The 17,819-nt window shown below is 36.4% G+C and overlaps 1 protein-coding gene across 1 annotated transcript in view; it reads right to left on the bottom strand.

Moving 5' to 3' along the window:
* The window catches only part of LOC146397704 (uncharacterized), a 68,607-nt gene that overhangs the window by 27,692 nt on the left and 23,096 nt on the right, over positions 1-17,819 (bottom strand). The window contains exon 4 of the mRNA XM_084989975.1: positions 7,273-7,357. The gene's annotated coding sequence lies outside the window, so the exon portion shown is untranslated. The remainder of the gene's footprint in view (positions 1-7,272; positions 7,358-17,819) is intronic.

Raw genomic sequence — 17,819 nt, 5'->3', positions numbered from 1 at the left:
GGTTGGTGACCCAAAGACTGGAGAAAAATATATTGCTGAAGTTCTTCACAGAGTGAGAGTTATGAGCCCCACATTTGGCATCAGAAGAAGGAGCCTCCAGAGCTCTTGGCTCTGAAGACCAGTGGGGCTTGATTGCAGCAGCTCCACAGGACTGGGAGATACTGAGACTCCACAAGTAGAAGGTGCATGAAAGTTCTCATGGACACCAGGATCCAGAGCAAAAGCAGTGACTGCATAGGAGCATGGGTCAGACCTAACTGCTGGTCTTAGAGGGTATCCTAGGCAGGTGGGGGCAGCTGTGGATCACTCTGGGGTCATAAAAGCTGGTGGAGGAAATATTAGGAAGTGTTCGTCTACTTGAACTCTTGCTGGAGGCAGACATCTTCCCTGGGTAATTAGCACCAAGATCTAGCCCCACTCAACAGCCTGTAGGGTCCAGTACTGGGACACCTCAAGCGAAACAACCAATAAGGTAGGAATGCAGCCCCAGTCATTAGCAGACAGCCTGCCTTATTACTTCCTAAGCCCACAGCCACTTCAAGATAGACCTCTTGACAAAGCCCTGCCCATCAGAGGGCCAAGACACAGCTCCACCCAGCAGTGGGCAGGAAGCATCCACAAGGCTAGAGATCAGCCTCACACTCTAGGTGGCAGACACTAGAAGCAAGAAAACTACAATTCCACAGCCTGAGGAACTGAGTCTACAAACACAGGTCAGAACCTACCCTGGGATGAGCTGTCACCTGGTCCTTGGATGATGAGAAGGGAGTATACTGCTCAGACACATAGGAAATTTGCTATAGAGGGCCACTTCTCCAATTTGAGAGATTTAACTAACCTTCTACATGCATAAAAATAAAAACATAAATTTAGACAAAATGAGATAGCAGGGGAATATATTCCAGACAAAGGAACAAGATAAAACCCCAGAAGAACAACTAAGAAACCTGGAGACAGGCAATCTACCCAAGAAAGATTTCTGAGTAATGATCATAAAAATGATCCAAGAAGGTGGCAAAAGAATAGATGCACAGAGTGAGAAAATACAAGAAGTTTTTAACAAAGAGTTAGAAACTATAAAAAAAATAACTAAACGGCATTGAAGAATAACTGAAATGAAAAATACAATAAAATGAATCAATAGTAGAATAAATGAGGAAGAAGAACAGAACAGTGAGCTGAAAGATGGAGTGGAGGAAATCACTGCAGTAGAACAGAATAAAGAAAAAAGAATGAAAGGAAATGAGGGCAGTTTAAGAAACCTCTGGGACAACATCAGATCACCAATATTTGCATGATAGGGGTCCCAGAAGGAGAAGAGAGCAAGAAAGGGCCTGAAAAATATTTGAAGAGATGATAGCTGAAAACTTCCCTAACATAGGAAAGGAAAGAGTCACCCAAGTCCAGGAAGCACAGAGAGTTCCATACAGGATTAACCCAAGGAAGTACATGACAATACACATAGTAATCAAATTGACAAATATTAAAGATAAATAGAAAATATTAAAAGGAATAAATAACATACAAGGAAATACCCATAAGGTTTCAGCTGATTTTTCAGCAGAAATCTTCAGGCCAGAAAAAGTGGCATGGTATAGTTAAAGCGATGAAAAGAAAAACCTACAACCAAGAATACCAAGAAAGGCTCTCAGTCTGATTTGACAGAGAAATAAAAAGCTTTACAGACAAGCAAGAATTAAAAGAAAGAAATAAAAAGAAAGCAAGCAAGCCAGTCAGACACCAAACACCAGCTGTACAACAAAAGCTAAAGGAACTTCATTAGGCAGAAAAGTAAAGGCCACAACTAGAAACAAGAAAATTACGAAGTGAGAAAAGTTACTGGTAAAGGCAAACATACAGTAAGGGTAGGAAATAATATACACACACACATGTGTCTAAGCCATTAATCATGAGAGTAAGAGAGTACTAATGCAGGATATTTGAAATGCATTTAAAATTAAGAGATCAGGGAGTTTCCCATTGTGGTTTTGTGGTAACAAACCTGACTATTATCCATGAGGAGGTAGGTTCAATCCTTGGCCTTGTTCGGTGGGTTAAGGATCTAGCATTTCTGTGAGCTGTTGTCTAGGTTGCAGACAAGACTTGGATCTGGTATTGCTGTGGCTGTGGCTGTGGCTGTGGCCAACAGCTACAGTCCAAATCGACCCCTAACCTAAGAACTTCCATGCTACAGGAGTGGACTTAAAAATATTAATTAATTAATTAATTAAGATGCACACACACACACACACACACAGAGACTTCTATATCAAAATATCATGGTAACTACAAACCAAAAATCTATAATAGATATAGACAAAAAAAGAGAAAGGAATCCGAATACAACATTTGAGATAGTCATCAAATCACATGAGAAATGCTCAGACAGTGCAAGACAAGTATCATATGATATCACTTATATGTGGAATCTTAAAAAATGATACAAATAAACTTATTTGCAGAACAGAAACAGACTCACAGACTTTAAAAACAAACTTATAGTTACCAAGGAGGGGAGGGATGGACTGGGAGGATTGGAATTGGCATTCATGCACTATGGTATATGGAATGGCTAACCAATAGGGACCTGCTATATAGCAAAGGAAACTCTACCCAATATTCTGTGATAATCTATATGTGAAAAGAATCTGAAGAAGAATGGATGTGTGTATATGTATAACTGAATCACTTTGTTGTACAGCAGAAATTATCACAACATTGTAAATCAGCTATACTTCAAAAAAAAAACTTTAAAAAGTGGGGGAAAAAAACCCAATTGTCAAAAATATAAAAAACAAAAAAACTGCAAGAGAAAAGAACAAAAGAGGAAAGGAAGAAAAAAAGAACCAAATATAAAGCCAAATCTATAAAACCAAATCTAAAACAATTAACAAAATGGTTACAAGAACATACATATTAATAATTGCCTTAAATGTAAATGGATTAAATGCTCCAACCAAAAGAGAAGGACTGGCTGAACTGATAACAAAAACTATATACATCTTGGATACAAGAGACCCACTTCAGACCTAGAGACACACACAGATGGAAAGTGAAGGGATATAAAAGGTATTCCATGCAAAAGGAAATCAAAAGAAAGCTGGAGTATCAATACTCAGACAAAACAGACTTTAAAATAAAGTCTGTTAAAGTCTGTTAGAAGAGACAGACAATACATAACTATCAAAGGATAAATCCAAGAAGATGATATAACTACTATAAATATATATGCACCCAACCTAGAAACGCCTCAATATATATATATGGCAGACGTTAACAGACATGGAAAAAAAATTGACAGTAACACAGTAATAGTGGGGGACTTTAGCACCCACTTACATCAATGGACAGATCATCCAGAAAGAAAATCAATAAGGAAAAACAAGCCTTAAATGATATATTAGACCAGAGAGATTTAATTGATATTCACAGAGAATTCCATCTGAAAGTAGCAGAATACTTATTCTTTTCAAGTGCACATGGAACATTCTCCAGGGTAGATCCCATGCTGAGTCACAAAGCAAGACTCAATAAATTTAAGAAAACTGAGATCATATCAAGCATCTTTTCCAACCACAATGCTATAACATCAGAAATCAACCTACAAGAACAAAACTCCAAAAACAGAAATACATAGAGGCTAAAATAATATACTACTGAACAATGGTCACTGAGGAAATCAAAAGATACCTAAAGACAACTGAAAATGAAACCATAACTATCCAAAACCTATGGGATATAGCAAATGCAGTTCTAAGAGGGAAGTTTATAGCATACAAGCTTACCTCAGGAAACAAGGAAAATCTCAAACAACCTAAGCTTATACCAAAGACACTGTACAAAGAACAACAACAAAAAAAAAAAAACCCTCAAAGTTAGTAAAAGAAAAGAAAGCATAAAGATCAGAGCACAAATACTTGAAATAGATACTAGAACAAAAACAACAGAAAAGATCAACAAAACTAAAAGCTGGTTCTTTGAAAAGATAAAATTTATAAGCTTTTAGGTAGACTCATCAAGAAAAAAAGGAAGAGAGCCCAAATCAATAAAATTTGAAATGAAAAATGAGAAGTTACAACCAATACCACAGATACACAAAGGACCATAGAGACTACTACAAGCAACTATATACCAATAAAATGGACAACCTAGAAGATATGGACAGATTCTTAGAAAGGTACAATCTTCCAAGACTGAACCAAGAGGAAATAGAAAATATGAAAAGATGAATTGCAAGTACTAAAATTGAAAATGTGATTTAAAAACTCCCAAAAAACAAAAGTCCAGGATTGGATGTCTTCACAGCCAAATTCTATTAAATATTTAGAGAAGAGTTAACATTTATAAGTTTGAGACTCTTCCAAAAAATTGCAGAGGAAAGAACACTTCCAAACTCATTCTATGAGGCCACCATCACTGTGATACCAAAACCAGACAAAGATACTACAAAAAAAGAAAATTACAGGCCAACATCACTGATGAACATAGATATAAAAATTCTCAACAAAATACTAGCAAACCAAATCCAACAATACATTAAAAGAATCATAAACCATGATCAAGTGGTATTTATCCTAGGGATAAAACGATTTTTCAATTGCCACAAATCAGTCTATGTGATTCATCACATTAACAAACTGAATAAAAATGATATGATCAACGTAAAAGCAGGAAAGCTTTTGATAAAATTCAACATCCATTTGTGATAAAAACTCTCCAGAAAGAATGCATAGAGGGAACCTACCTCAATATAATAAAAGCCATATATCACAATATTAATAAAGGCCACAGATAACATCATACTCAATTGGTGAAAAGCTGAAAGCATTCCCTCTAAGATCAGGAACAAGACAAGGATGCCCATTCTCATCACTTTTATTCAGACAGCTTTGGAAGTCCTAGCCACAGTAATCAGAGAAGAAAAAGAAATACAAATGAATCTAAATTGTCAGGGAAGAAGTAAAACAGTCACTTTTTTCAGGTGACATGGTACTATACATGTAACATCCTAAAGACACTACCAGAAAACTACTAGAGCTCATCAATGAATATGGTAAAGCTGAAGCATACAAAACTAACACAAAGAAATTTGTCACATTTCCACACACTAATAATGAAGACCAGAAAGAGAAATTAAGGAAACAATCCCATCTACCACCACATCAAAAAGAATAAAATATCTAGGAATAAAACTACCTAAGAAGGCAAAAGACCTGTACTCTGAAAACTAAGATACTGATGAAAGAAATCAAAGATGACACAAACAGATGGAAAGATTTATCATGTTTTTGGATTGGAAGAATCAATATTGTCAAAATGACTATACTACCCAAGGCAATCTACAGATTCAGTGCAATCCTTGTCAAATTGCCAATACAATTTTTCACAGAACTAGAACAAAAATTTTTTAAATTTGTATAGAAGCACAAAAAACCTCTAAGAGCCAAAGCCATCTTGAGAAAGAAAAATGGAGCTGGAGGAATCAGTCTCCCTGACTTCTGACTATATAGAGCTAGAGTCAACAAAACAGTATGGTACCAGCACAAAAACAAACATATAGTTCAATTGAATACAATCGAAAATCCAGAAATAAACCCATGCACCTGTGGTCAATTAATCTATGACAAAGGATGGAAGAATGTACCATGGAGAAAAGACAGTCTCTTCATTAAATGGTACAGGGATGCTGGACAGCTTCATGTAAAAAAATGAAATTAGAACATTCCCTAATACCACACACAAAAATAAATTCAAAATAGATTAAAGACCTAAATATAAAACCATATACTATAAAACTTAGAGAAAAACATTGACATAAATCACAGCAACATATTTTTGGATCTGTCTCCTTGAGTAATGAAAATAAAAACAAAAATAAAGAAGTGGGACTTAATTAAACTTAAAAGCTTTTGCACAGTGAGAGGTATCATAAACAAAACAAAAAGACAACTTACACAATGGGAGAAAATATTTGAAAATGATGTGACTGACAAGGGATTAATCTCCAAAATATACAAAGAGCTCATGCAGCTCAATATCAAAAAAGCAACCTACTCAAAAACAGGAAGATATAAAAGATGTTTCTCCAAAGAAAACATATAGATAGCCTAAAGGCATATGAAAAGATTCTCAACATGGGTAATTATCAGAGAAATGAAAATCAAAACTACAATGAGGTACCTACCACCTCACACCTGTCAGAATGGTCATCATCGAAAAAAGAGAGGGCGTGGAGAAAAAGGAACCCTCCAGCACTGGTAGGGATGTAAACTGGTTTCAGTCACTAGGGAGAACAGTATAGAGGTTCCTTAAAAACTAAAAATAGAGCTACTATATGATCCAGCAATCCCACTGCTTGGCATATATCTGAAGAAAATCATAATTTGAAAAGATACATGCACCCCAATGTTCACAGCAGCACTGTTTACAATAGCGAAGACATGGCAACAACCTAATATCTATTGACAGATGAATGAATGAAGATGTGGCATATATATATACACACACATATATATATATATGAAATATCATGTATATATATGTGGAATATCCATATAAATATATATATAGAGAGAATAGAATATTATTCAGCCATAAAAAGAATGAAATAATGCCATTTGCAGCAACATGGATGGACCTAGAGATTATCATACTAAGTAACCCAAAGATAAATATCTGTCTTTTAGATTTATATGTGGAATCTAAACTATATACATACATATATATACAAATGAACTCATTTCCAAAACAGAAAGTGACTCACAGACATGGAGTTTATGTTTACCAAAGAAGAAAGAGTGTGGGGAGAGGGATAAATTAGGAGGTTGGGATTAACATATACATTGTACTAGGACCTACTCTACAGCACAGGAAACTATATTCAATGTTTTGTAATAACATATAAGGGAAAAGAATCTGAAAAAGAATAGATATAAATGAATCACTTTGCTGTACACCTGAAACTAACACTACATTTTAAATCGACTATACTTCAATTTTTAAAAAATCCATCCACTTCTCAGCACACCTCCCTTCTATATGCCCTACAAAGAAAAGTTTAACATTTAATCCATCTGTCTGTGCAGAGTGTTAACGCCAAGCACTAGCAACATATACTGTCTATGACTGCCTAACATAGTCAACATAGACCATGTTAATAAAGTGTTGCTGCTACTTTGCCGAATAATAATAATGATAATAATAATAATCCCTGTTCCTTCTCAGGATGGAATGTTTGCCATTCATTCACTCATGCATTTGATAAACACTTACTTCCCATGTGTAAGGTAGCAGTTGGCCTTGGATATACAATGATGAATAAAGCAGACAAGACCCCTGTTCTCATGGAGCTCACAGTCTAGGGGAAAGAACATACATTAAACCAGTCATTAAACATTCACACTCATTTTATGTAGTAGTAAATATGATACTGGGGAAAAACAAGGTACCTTGAGAGAGAATGGGTGTTGGAGCTTCCGCTGTGCCTGGCTCACCTCCACAACAGCTTTCATGATGACTTATCCTAATTGTTTGACCCCTGTGGCAATTATTTTGGCTAACACCATTCCTCCCTAACAGGGATTGACTCTTCTTCCCACTCTCCTGGCTGCTCTGCTGAGCTAGCATGGCCTGAGTCACTCTTGCTCCAAAAAACAAAGTTCTGAGAAAACTGAGCCAACAAACAGGTGACAGAAAAATAAAACTCCTAGCGTAAGGGATTTGGAGCATGTAGGGGTGGAAAAACCACTCTGGAGCTGTCAGATGAACCTGATCCAGATAAAATACTCTGTGCTTAGATGAACAAACAGATAGTGAGGTAAATAAAAGTACATTTGAGTACTGTTTGAAACAGTGATGTGTAAATACCTCGTATACCTTGAGAAAGGCCCTCACAGTCATAGGGGAGATCTTGTCACAAAACCAAATCTAAATATACGGACTATGAAAAAAATAGAAGATAGAACACGCAGTCAATGAGTCCACGTTTTCTCTGTCACCATCATCTGGGAAAGCTACTATCTCCACAGGGTGCCAGGATCTTGGAAGTCCTAAAATGACTGCAAAGTGTCTTCCAGTGTCTTTCCTGAGCTCAGGGCCTGGAATTTCCAATCAAACCTCTGTTCTACAAGCTGCGGGGTCTTAGGCAGGTTGTTCAACTTTACCCTGGGCTCAGTTTCCTCCTACGAAAGATGTGAATAATAAGGGGTCTCCTAGAGCTACTCTCCCCCAGTTTTATTAAGAATCCTTGGGTTTTAAAAATATTTAATATATGACAGGCATTATAATATTATTATTTTTTGCATCCAGCTCAGTGTTGAGCACAGAATTAGGTACCCAATAAGTGCTTTATTGTTTGATGAGCTGTGCTTTTATTACTGAGGCCTCTCTCAAATAGAGAGGCTGCATCTCTGAGATAAATAGGTACGTGGTCTCTGTGATCTCATACAGGCTTTCAGAGGCCTAGCGATAAGTCTACGAAGAGTGACCCAGAGGCATTTGAGGGCAGCTGAACCCAGGGGAGGCTCCCAGGCAGAAAAGGAAAAGACTTCCTCCATTTACCTGCCCACCTTGCTGGACTGACTTATCTTCCACCTTCTTAGGAAGACCTAGTTACAGAAGCAGAGAGCAATAAGGATATTCTTTGTCTAAATAAATAAATAACCCCCCCCCATCGAGTGATGCTTATGCACATTCTTAGTCAAGCTTAGCTTAAAGGAAAATCCAAGTGGGCCAGAAGCTTTGCCAACCACCAGCTCAACACATAAGGTTGTATGGTGTTAGCTGAACATTAACCCAGTCCCAGGCCCCACACCTGGACCTGGAGCTTTCTTTCTTATTCCACATTTTCCCACACCCTGGTGGTCTTCAGTCAACTCATGCATTTTAACTTTCCCAGTGGAGAAGTAGGACTACCTTCTCTATTCTGTTAGCCACTTCACCAAGACCCCCATGCCAAATCATGAACTGTCAGAAGATGGAATGGGGCCTGCCTGCAAGGCCACCCCCTCAGGCTGCTTCCCGGACTTTTAGTGGAAGTTACAGCTTTGCAGGGAATGCTGTTCATGGAGGCCCAGAATGAGGCTCCCTTGGCACTGTATGTGGTCCCAAATCAGTCTGTGACATGGAGTAAGAAGGGGTTCTCAGGGAAGGAGAGGGAGAGAGGGCACAGGTCTCTCAGCTGGAAAGGATAAGGGCCATCCTAGACAGTGTAATGGAAAACGTGATGGACCCAATCATTAGCACATTGGCAACTCCAGGAGATATGCTTCCACCCAAAAATAAGGCCAGAGTTTTCCTTTTTTTTTTTTTTTTTTTTTTTTCTTTTTAGGTGTGCACCATGGCATATGGAGGTTCCCAGGCTAGGGGTCAAATTGGAGCCATAGCTGCCAGCCTACACCACAGCCACAGCAATGCAGAATCCAAGCCACATCTGTGACCTGCACCACAGCTCACAACATCGGATTCTTAACCCACTGAGCAAGGCCAGGGATCAAACCTGCAATCTCATGGTTCCTAGTTGTATTTGTTTCCACTGCACCACGACAGGGACTCCCCTTTTTTTCTTTTCTCCTTTTCTCATCTTTCTTTCTTTCTTTTTTTTTTTTTTTTTTTTTTTTTTAGAATTTTCCTTCTCAAAGGAGCTCAAACCACTACTTGGAAAGGACCTTTGATATTTACAATTACGGTTTTCTTAATAATCATAATCAGCTGACAACAATTTTTAAAATTAAGAATTGAGACAGAATAAAACACTCAGATATGAGTTTGGTACATCACAGTTAAAGTCAATACCATGACAGTTAAATGGTTAATTTTGGGTTCACAGCTGCGGGGTAAGGCAGGGGAAAAAAAGCTTATTTCCTGAAAGCTAAAAACTACGATCTCTAGTCCCAGACCACATTATCCGGATAAATAAGGAAGCTGTGCTTATTAACAGGAACTTAATAAGATTGCAGCCCCCTTTAAATATCCTGAAGACACCTGCCGTTTACCTCTTCAGCAGCAACCTGTGGTGAGCAACTCAGGGTCATTTCCTTTGCTGTCCTTGACGATCCGCTGCAGCCTGTGGACATGATTGACCAGGGCACAGGGATTCATCTTTCTTCCAAGGCAGCACCATTTCACAGGAAACCACAATTTTGCTTTATTTTGTCTAATGTGGTCTGAGACAGCACAAGCTGTCCCTATTCTGAGGCTAGAGAATTTGATTTCCTCTCTTGCCTGTGGAAATGAGTTCAGCATATAACCCTATTTAATCACAGAATGTTAACACTAACCTCACTAAGATGGCCCACCCTGTGCCACCACAGTCAGCAGCGCTGATCCTTCTTGCGGAACCCAGCCTCTGCTTCAGAATAGAGACCTTGGCAGCCCCATCAACCACAGGAGGCATATGTGATTGGAACTACCATATATATTCTCAGTTCAAAGACGCATTTTTTTTTCACTAGGAGAGGAAAACATATTACTATTTTAATAGTTGGCACCAGAATTCCACTAAGAGCATAACCACCTCTAGTTACAGTCAAATACATTCATGTTGATGCTCTTTCCAGTGCTGCTCTCAAACTCCTCTCCATTACCCATGACTCCTCAATCAGCATCTGGTATAGACAACCACTTTGTATGCCTGAAGCCTTGGGAAATAAATGAAGAAAGGTGGTGCCTGTGTGGAATGAAGCAGGGGGAGACTGAACCACAGCTGCAGGTGCTGCAAGACATAGTAGAAGCCAAGTAACAGTAGAGAGGCCCCCTGCAATGTGGACGAACTCAGAGAGAGGCAAACACAAGAGAAACCCTTCAGGAAGAAGAAACAAGTAATTGGATCTAGAAGGCCTTGGGGCTGTTATAAGGAAAGGGGCTTTCCAAGTGATAGGCATGTACTTGGTTAACATATCCGTAATGGTAATTCATATGTAATTAAGTACCTTGACTTTTTTTTGCAAAACATAATCTCAGGAGCACTTTCTATGTTAATAATATATTATATTCATGAATATAATTTTCAGTGGTGTCGCAATAGTCTACTGAGCAGCTTTGCCATGGATTACTTAACATTTCTCAATTTTTTTTTTTTAACATTTCTCTATTTTGAACTTTTAAATAAATTCAAAATTTTAGCTACGAAGGACAATGGTGCTGTGAATGTCTTTATGTATAGAACTTTTATCAGAGTTACAATAATTTTCTTATGATAAATTGCCTGTACTGGAATTTACCAGTTCAAATGACAAACCTTTTGAACTTTTGTTAACATGGGTAAAGCAGTTTCTACTTCCATCCATACTGAGGGAGATCCTTGTTTCTTTACACAAAAGAAGCTATTACCTTCCACTTACTCTTGGAGGCAAATGTTCTTAAGACTGACTGGTATTCTTAGAAGTGTAATTGCTAAGTCAAAGGTATTCGTATTTGGGGAGTTCCTGCTGTGGCTCAGTGGATTAAGAATCTGACTAGTATCCATGAAGACGTGGGTTCAATCCCTGGCCTGGCTCATTGGGTTAGAGATCCAGCATTGTTGTGAGCTGTGGTGTAGGTCGCAGATGTGGCTTGGATCCTGCATTGCTGTGGCTGTGGTGCAGGCCGGCAGCTGAAGCCATAATTCAACCCCTAGCTTGGGAACTTGGGCCCAAGTGCAGCCCCCCAAAAAAACCAAAAAAAAAAACCCAAAAAAAAGTATGCATATTTGAACTTACGGCAGATAATGCCAAATTGCCTTCCACATAAGCTACACCACTTAAACCCCCATTAACTATGTATGAAAATACTCATTCCTCCACATTTCTGCAAACATGGGTATTAGAAAACATAACTATTTTGGTCAATCTGATGGTCAAAGATATATTATTTTAACTTACTTTTCCAGATGTACTTCTAGAGAAGCTGTCTTTTCATATTATTAGCCACTTGCATTTTTTTCATCTTTGACTTGCCTGTTCACATACTTTGCCCATTGTTCTATTACAGTGTTCATATTTTACCTATTGATTTGTAGAAGTCCTCTAAATATTACAAAATATGTTGCCTATTACATATACTGCAAATATTTCCTCTTCTTTGTTAATGCTTTTTATTGTACAGAGGATTTTAATTTGTATATAGACAGATCTGTCTTTCCCTTTTGATACCTGTGGGTTTTCTTTGCCATAGAAGGGTCTTACCCATTCAAGAGCATAAAAATACTCTCAGAAGTTCTACTCTAATAGTTTTTTTACATTTAGCTATTTGATCTATATGGAATTTAGTTTTGTAAATGTTGTAAAGTGTGATTTCATTTTATTTTTCCCAAAAAATATTAACGATTGTCCATTTATCACAAGATAAATTCATAAACTTCTTGCATCTAGTTTTACACTCATTATTAATTTCATAATAGGTTTGCTCTGCTAGAGCAAGTCACTCCTTCATAGTTTTCCTGTTTTAAAATATTATGGGTTATTCTTACGTAATAACTTTTCTGCATGAACTTTAGAATCATCTGAAGAGGATTATTTTTAAAGTGATTTCTTCTTGCAATCACAGTGAACTTATACACTAATTTGGGGATAGATAGTACCTTGGTATAATATTTTTTTCTGTGCATAAAATGTCATTACTCTCCATTTATTAAATTACTTTTATAATTCTTTTATTTGTATTGATAACTTTCAAATTTTTCACTTTGTCTTGATTAAGTTTTTAATAACAACTTTATGGAGATACAATTAGCATATCATAAAGTTCACTCTTTAAAGTTCATCCTTTTAAAGTTCACTGGTATTTAGTATCTTAATGGAGTTGTACATTGATCACCACCGTCTAATTCCAGAAGATTTTTTACCACTCCTAATAGAACTCCATACCCATTAACAGTCACTCCCCATTGCCTTTCCTCCCCCTACCTCCTGGCAACTATGAATCTACTTTCCATCTTTGAATTTGCCTATTTTGGACATTTCATTTAAGTTGAATCATACAATATGCGGCCATTTGTGGCTGTCCTCTTTCACTTTGTGTAATAATTTTAAGTTCATCTATGTTGTAGAATGTTATCAGAATTTTACTTCTTTTTATGGTGAAATAGTATTGTGTTACATAGATAGAGCACACTTTGTTTATCCATTCATGAACTGATGGACCTTTTGATTGTTTCCACTTTTGGCCATTATGATAAGGCTGCTATGAATATTTTGTGTACAAGTTTTTTTGTAGACATAATTTCAATTCTGATGGTTATAGATATAAACACATATACCTATTTATAGCTGAAATTACTGGGGGATGTGATAACTTCATAACTTTAGGAATTGTCAAACTGCTTTCCAAAATGATTACACTATTTTATATTTACACCAGCAATTTATAGGAATCCCAAGTTTTCTACCTCCTCACCAACACTTGTTATTGTCCATTTTTGTTGACAGCCATCCTAGTGAGTATGAAGTTGCACCTCACTGTGGTTTTGATTTTCATTTCCCAAATGACTCATGATATTGAGCATTTTTTCATGTGTTTGTTGACCATTTATTCCTATGTTTTCTTCGAAGAGCTTTATGCTTTTAGCTCTTATCTTTAGGTCTATGAACCACTTTAATTTTTGTATATGATTTAAAGTAGGGATCCATTTTCATTCTTTTGCAGGTGGCCATCCTATTTCCTCAGCATCATTACCGCAAGACTATTCTTTCTTCCATTGAATGATCTTGGCACCTTTGTTGAAAATCAGTTGACCACAGACTCATGTGTTTATTCTATTCTATTGATCTGTATGTCTATCTTTAAACCAGTACCACAAAATCTGAATGATTGTGACTTTATAGTAAGCCTTGAAGACAAGGTATGTGAGTTCTCAACTTTGTTCTTCTTTTTCAAGGTTGTTTTGGTGATTCTGAGTGCCTTGAAGTTCCATGGGAATTTTAGAATCAACTCATCAAGTTCTACCAAAAAGTCAGGTGGGATTCTGCTAGGGACTACATTGAATCTATAGACCAGTTAATGGTGTGTTGTCATCTTAGTAATATTAGCTCCTCTGATTTGTGAACATGAAATCTTTACATTTATTTAGGTTTCTTAAATTTCTTTCAACTGTGTTTTGTCATTTTCAGGGTACAATTCTTGTACTTATTTTGCAAAATTTATTGCTATGTATTTCATTTTTTCATTACATATTGTAAATGGAATTTTGTACTTAATTTCATTTTCAGATTGTTCATTGTGTATATACTTTTTTAATACTTATCATGTATTCTTTAACCTTGTCAGACATCTATTTTTTTCACTTTTAAAGTTTTATTGAAGCATAGTTGATTTACAATATTGTGATAATTTCTTCTGTACAACAAAGTGATTTAGTTATATATATACACACATCCACCATCTTCCACCACATAGATTATCACAGAGTATTAAATAGACTTCTCGGTGCTATACAGAAGGTCCCCATTGGCCAATTACTCCATATACCTCAGTGTGCATATGCCAATCCCAAACCCCTAGTGCATCTCTCCCCAACCCCATCTGTCCCCTTTGGTAACTGTAAGTTTTCAAAGTCTGTGAGTCTGTTTCCATTCTGCAAATAATTTCATTTGTATCCTTTTTTAGATTCCACATAGGAGTGATATCATACGATGTTTGTCTTTCACTGTCTAACTTCACTTAGTATGAGAATTTCTAGGTCCAATGTTGCTGCAAATGGCATTATTTCATTCTTTTTCATGGATGAGTAGTATTCCATTGTATGTATGTATCACATCTTCTTTATCTATTTATCTGTTGATGGACAGTTAGATTGTTTCCATGTTTTGGCTATTGTGAATAGTGCTGCTATGAACATATGGGTGCATGTATCTTTCTGAATTGTAGTTTGTCCAGATATATGCTCAGAAGTAGGATTGCTGGATCATACGGTAGTTCTATTTTTAGTTTTTTGAGGAATGTCCATACTGTTTTCCATAGTCATTGCACCAATTTACATTCCCACTAATGGTGTAAGAGAGTACCCTTTTCTCCATACCTTCTCTAGTGTTTACTGTTTGTAGACATTTTGATGATGGCCATTATAGCAGATGTAAGGTGGTACTTAATAGTAGTTTCGATTTACATTTCTCTAATAATTAGTGATGTTGAGTATCTTTTCATGTGTTTTTTTTGGCCATCTGTATGTCTTCTTTGGAAAAATGTCTATTTACATCTTCTGTGCATTCTTTGATGGGGTTGTTTGTTTTTTTTTGATATTAAGCTGCAGGAGATGCTTGTACATTTTGGAGAGTAATCACTTGTTAATTGCTTCTTTGAAAATATTTTCTCCCATTTTGTGGGCTGTCTTCATTTTGTTTACTGTTTGCTTTGTTGTGCAAAAACTTTTAAGTTTAATTAGGTCCCATTTATTTTTGGTTTTATTTTCATTACTCTAGGAGATATTGCTATGGTTTATGTCAGAGTGTTCTGCCCATGTTTTTCTTTAAGTATCCAGTCTTATTTTTAAGTCTTTAATCCATTTTGAGTTTATTTTTGTGTATGGTGTTTTCTGTATTATAGAGTGTTCTAATTTCCTTCTTTTGCATGTAGATGTCCAGTTTTCCCAGTACCACTTACTAAAGAGACTGTCTTTTCTCCATTGTATAGTTTTGCCTCCTCTGTCATAGATGAGTTGACCATATGTGCATGGGTTAATTTTGAAGATTCTTAATATGTTCTATATAGAAGATCATGTCATGAAGATAGTTTTACTTTTTTCTTTCCAGTATGGATACTTTTTATTTATTTTTATTGCCTAATTCCCTTCATTAGACCCTCCAGAATAGAAGTGGGGAGAGCAGACAAACTTGTTCCTTCCCTGAAGGGGCATCCAGTTTTTCACTTTTATTTATGAAGACAGATGTGAATTTTTCAAAGATTCCCTTTTTCAGGTTAAGGAAGTCCTCTTTTATTCCTAGTTTGTTCAGTGTTTTCATTTTCATAAAATATTTTTCTACATTTTGACATGAACATTTTCCTTTATTTTATTAATATGGTATATTACAATAATTGATTTTTAGATGTTACCCCAACCTTGTATTTCTGGGATAAATCACAATTGGTCATGGTATGTAATCCTTTTTAAGATTTGCTTTGCTAGTATTTTGTCAAGAATTTTTATTTCCGGAGTTCCCATTGTGGCGCAGTGGTTAATGAATCCAACTAGGAACCAGGAGGTTGTGGGTTCGATCCCTGGACTTGCTCAGTGGGTTAAGGATCCAGCATTGCCGTGAGCTGTGGTGTAGGTCACAGACACAGCTCAGATCCCATGTTGCTGTGGCTCTGATGTTGGCCAACCGCTACAGCTCTGATTGGACCCCTAGCCTGGGAACCTCCATATGCCACAGGAGGGGCACAAGAAATGGCAAAAAGACAAAACAAACAAACAAAGAAAAAAACCAAGAATTTTTATTTTAGTATTCATAAGGGATATTGGTCTGTAGTTTTCTTTTTGTGCAATATCTTTAAGTGGTTTTGGTATCAGGGTAACACTAACTTCATACAAAGAGTTGGAGAGTTTTTTCTCCTTTCTATGTTTGGAAAGGATTGGCGAAAGACTGGTGTTAATTCTTCTTTAAATTATGGTATAATATATCTGGGAAGCCAAAACTGATAGAAGAGAGAAAGAGACAATTCAATGATAATAGCTGGAGATTTCAATACTCCAGTTTCATCAATGGATAAAACAATTAGGAAGAAGATCAATAAGGAAATAGACTTAAGCAACAGTATAAATCAGCTAGACCTAAATGGACACCTGTTTCAAATATTCCACCTCTAAACAGCAGAATACATAATCTTCTCAAGTACACATGGGTCATCCTCAAAGATAAATTGTGTTATAGACTAAATGTTTGTGTCTCCCCCAAAGTCATATATTGAAACGTAATCCCCAATGCAATGTCATTTGCAGATGGGGTTTTGGGGAGGTGACTGGTCATGAGGGCAGAGCCTTATAAAAGAGGCCCAGAGAGCTTTCTTGCTTCCTTTCCCATGTGAAGACACAGAACCAGGAAGAAAGCCCTCGCTAGACACTGAATCTGCTGGTGTCTTGATATTGGACTTCTCAGCCTCCAGAACTGTGAGAAATAAATTTCTATTGTTTATAAGCCACATAGTTTACGGTATTTTGTTACAGTAGCCTCTGTGAACTAAGACCACAAACCTCAATTAATTTTAAATGACTGAAATCACACAAAGAATGTTTTCTGACCACAATGGAATGATTTTAGAAAGTAATTACAAAAAATTCAGGAAATTCACAAATATGTGGATATTAAACAACACATTCCTTAAAAATCAATACATCAAAGAAGATATTTTCTAGTATATCCTAAGTCCCTTTTTATTTCTTTTACTATATTTATATATATTTTAGTTTTCTTAGTGATTGTTCTAGGGATTGCAATTGACATATTAAAAAAACCCAATTCAGATAAGCACCACTTAATTTCAATAGTGTATAAAATCCTTTCAAAGCTCACCAACACAGCATTATAATTATACTTTGTGTGGTTATCTTTTAAATTAGATAGGAGAAGAAAAGCATTACAAACAAAAATACATTTACACCCTATCTTATATTTATCTATGTAATTACCTTTACTGGTGCTACTTATTTCTTATGTGAATTTGAGTTGTTGTCTTGTGCCCTTTCATCTGAGCCTGAAGTATGACATTTAATATTTCTTGTAGGGCAAGTTGCTCAATTTCGTTGTCTGGGAATGTCTTGATTTCTCCTTTGGTTTTGAAGTACCAAGTGCTGAATACAGAATTCTTGGTTGACATTTTTCAGTATTTGAACATGTTTGTGCCTTATATCA

This window comes from Sus scrofa, chromosome 13, assembly GCF_054392235.1.
Source record: "Sus scrofa isolate SSC_HxYL_T2T_F1_AM1 chromosome 13, Sscrofa_HxYL_maternal_Yorkshire_Landrace_v2.0, whole genome shotgun sequence".
Lineage (NCBI taxonomy): Eukaryota > Metazoa > Chordata > Mammalia > Artiodactyla > Suidae > Sus > Sus scrofa.
This window is presented reverse-complemented; position numbering and strand designations above follow the sequence as displayed.